The sequence below is a fragment of the Pinus tabuliformis genome, chromosome Q (genome assembly GCF_031772625.1).
Source record: "Pinus tabuliformis cultivar Carrire ecotype Pingquan chromosome Q, CPIR1, whole genome shotgun sequence".
In the NCBI taxonomy this organism is placed as follows: Eukaryota; Viridiplantae; Streptophyta; class Pinopsida; order Pinales; family Pinaceae; genus Pinus; species Pinus tabuliformis.
Window position 1 is genome coordinate 379,355,350 of NC_142296.1, and position 3,949 is coordinate 379,359,298.

At 34.9% G+C, this 3,949-nt stretch overlaps 1 pseudogene; it reads left to right on the forward strand.

The window, feature by feature from the left end:
* The first annotated feature begins 566 nt into the window (after window positions 1–566).
* LOC149219761 (trifunctional UDP-glucose 4,6-dehydratase/UDP-4-keto-6-deoxy-D-glucose 3,5-epimerase/UDP-4-keto-L-rhamnose-reductase RHM1 pseudogene) lies at window positions 567–1,182 on the forward strand (annotated as a pseudogene).
* Window positions 1,183–3,949: the final 2,767 nt, after the last annotated feature.

Consider the following 3,949-nt stretch of genomic DNA (forward strand, 5'->3'; position numbering starts at 1 on the left):
GTAGAGTAGCTTTCAGAAAAGGGAGTTAGGAGCAATCTACTTTTATAGTAAGGAGGAACACATGGCATTTTGATGGCGTTAGGAGTGAAGGAGATATGTGGCGTATTAGGATTGGTTAGGAAAGGAGTACCAAAGAGTAGGAGTGGGGGATCAAAAATTTACCTTTACCTTCTTACACCCCGCTTGCTTGACATAACGAGTCAATGGGGGTAGCCCACTTGGTGGGTGGCCCCCATTATACTTTCAGAGGTCGGCCTGCGAGAGGATGAGTCCTTCTCTCAACCCTAGAATTAATCTGGGCCATCAGATCGGAGCTTGACTTGTCAACTCCATTAATTTATAGTGAGTTAACTTCCATGCAAGTCCCACACACTGAACTGGTTCTAGAGCACCATTGATCTGTGATGAATGATGATTGTTCTAGGAGGAGAATGATTTTTAACCCCACTCTTGAACCAGTGTTAGGTCACTTGCTCGCTTTAAATCCAGTTAGGTCTCGACCCTGGCGCGAAACATGCTTCACTATAAATTATTTTTCTTTGTGTGTCTGATTCCATAACTCCTTCCTTGACCGTGGTTTTGATTTTGAATTTGATTCACAGAGCCATATTTCCTATCCTTGAAATTATTAAATCATGGGATAACAACACCCATGCCCTCATTGAAGCATGCAAGGTTATTACTTTGATCAAGAGATTAATTCATGTGAGCAGTATCTAAGTTTATGGTGACACAAAGACGAGTGCAATCAAGGGGAATAATGAATCATGTCAAATTCTACATGCCAATACTTACTCTGTAATCAAGGCAGGAGCATAGATGTTGGTCACAACCTATGGAAGATTCTATGACTTTCTTATGTTCACCACAAGAAGTAACAAATTATATTTGTTTAAATAGTTTCTTGAAAAACTCATAGCCAACTTCATTCCTCTTTAAATGCAAGGTAAGTCGATCCCAATTCTTGGTGATAGATCCAATGTTATGAGTTATTTGTATTCTAAGGATGTGGCTGAGGATTTTGAACTTGTTCTTCATAAAGGTGAAATTTGTCATCTATATAACATTGGTACAAATAAGAAGGGAAGGGTCATTGATGTGGCTAAGGATATATGCACACTCTTTTCATTAGATCAAGAGAAGTTTATAACATTTGTAGATAATATCCTTCTTAATTACTAGAGATATTACTTGGATGCTAAAAAGGTCATGGATTTGGGTGGCTTAATAGGGCTAAATGGGATATATATATAGAATAAAATAATATATTGGTACATTAGACACCCTACTTGGTGGGGTGATGTGTCTAGGGACTTATTGCCTCATCCAAGGATGCCCACAATGGTTGGAGTTGAGAGGAGTAAAGAAGGGCCATGATCTGGTCAACATGGCATATCCTTGACAAATTTCATCCAAAGGAATTACATACTACAACCCTCCAAAGGCTTTATTTAAGAACTTTCCTTGAAGTTCTTGATGTATGGGTGAAATGGCTAGATTAGAGAGCTATGTGGGAAAATATATTGGAGGCAAGGCATACCATATGAATATGGAAATGGAAGATTGGACAACCAATATCAAAATTTAATCTAAAAATACATAACATTGAGGCTAGTCATGGTTTTAATGGTATAGGTGGTGATATGTACACCTTACTTGGATTGGTGTTCATCACATGTTGAATACTATAAAAACCAATGTAGAATTAAAATTTGAATTTTTCTAATGTTTGCAAGGATCATGGTCTTTTCCTCTTGAATTTGTGGTTGGTTGTATTTTTCAATATGACGATGTTCATCTTGAATGCAGTGAAAATTTATTTAATGAGGAATACAAAAACAACGTCATTGGATCCTTCTATTTGAAGACCAAATCCATCGCAATATTTATACTAGATGTGGAAAAGTGTTGGGTTCCAAGACTTTCCTACATATTTTAAAAAGGGTTTCGTTTTCTCTAATTACTTTATTTACATGAAAATTGTTGGCAAAGTTTTCATTGATGGAAAAGAGTGTTGAAGGTTTCCTATGTTGATCTAAGCCACATTTGAATATCGTATGTTATTGAGTATGAGATATGGTTGAGTTTGTATTTGTACTAGTGCTCCTATGTATTGGATGTGGAGGTTTGTATTGGTGCTCCTATGTTGAAAGAGTAGCATGCTTGTCAAATGTATGACCTTGCCACAAGTGAAAATGTTGTATTGTTTTAATGTAAATGTTTGCATATGTTGATGTATTTCCAATGTCAGAAATGGATAGAGCAGCTTAAATTATTGTTGTTAAACATGAGCTGATGGTACTTGTACTATGAGTATGATGAGGTTGACAGAGTGTATTATTGAAGTAGTGAGTTATATGGTTGTGTTGCAAAGGCAATTAAAGATGCTTGATGAGCTGAAAGAGTGGATGATGTGCCTAAGTGCAATACCAAGAAAAAATAAAATGAAACAAAATATATGTATTTCATTAATGACAAGACCGTGCATATACATATATTGTCCTTGAGAAAAGCGCGTATGCATCCTGTAATGTGCAAAAATAAATCTACATTGGAGTTGACTTATACAATCATTATTTTGGCTTATGCACTCTGATGTTACTCCTTTAATAATATTTGGTCGACCATTAATTTTGTTTTGAAATTCAAATTTTGGAATAAGGTGAAACAAATAGGTTGAATACAAAGAGATAGCTTTGGAATACAAAGAGGTTGTGTTAGAATACAAACAATCAGCAAGTCATGTATATAAAAATATGTTCTTTTAGATGGTAGAATAGTATTTTGAAGATTGATTTGTTGTGAGAGCAAGTTCGTGCATTACCTGGGAAAGAGAGAAATAAGAAGAGGATCTGATATGAATCATAATTGAGGAAGAGAAGGCAAAGACAAAGAGATGGACATTTGCTCAATGAAAGACCAAGTAAGCCAACATGTTAAAAAATTTATGTATTAAGGGATTGCTATCTCCTTTTAGGTAGGAGGTTGAAAAAGAAAAAGTTGGATCCTGTAGAAGAGGGAGTAGGAACTTCCCAACAAGTTTTGGCTTGCATAAAAAAATCGAGGTAGAAGCCTCCTGTAGGTAGAACCCTGCAAAAAATTTATGTAAGTGGGAATGGGTGCTTATAGCAAGTTGTAGCTTGCAAAATAGAAGATATCTTGTAGCCTCCTGTAGGTGGGTTCCTACAAAAGATGATGAAAAATGGGAGGGGGTTCTTTATTTACATTAGAACAAAAAAACTCATGGTTTTTCCCTTTATGGGTTTCCACTTACATCCGATGTCCACGTGTTTCTTTTGTGTCATGATTATTATTTTGAAGTTGAATCATTTTTAAATGTTAAATATGCTTTCTAGGTGATGTGTTACTACTCATTTAATAGTTCTAATAACTATTAGAAATAAAAGTAAAAACATAAAATTGATGACCATGAATGCACTATACTGATTCACCTCCCCACTAGTATAGCTAAGTTCGAAACAAAAATTATTTTCGGGTTAAGATCTAGTTTCATTGCATTTATTCAGTAATTTTTTGAGCCCTATTCCGTGTTTATTGCATTACTTTTAGGTATGATTGTGCGATCTATAGTATTTCTCATGGTAATATCATGGGTTTCTCTACTTTGTATTGTTCATATGCCCACATTGGATAGAATTGGGTCAATTTTGTTACTTTGTTCATGAGTTCACAATTGAGTTTTAAGTTAAGATCAATTAGAGATATACCACATAGCTCATGAGACCATTGTTCTTGAATTCAAGTTGAAGAGATCATACAAATTACGAAAATGTTTCTACTCTTAAAGTTTGAATTTATATCTCCTTAAACTTGAGTAACCTCCACAATTTCATCACAAATATTGCTCAATATGATGGTGGTAAATGTACCAAACAACATGGAAGATCCTGTAGAGTTTTTTTCACATCGATTGAAATGAAAAATAATT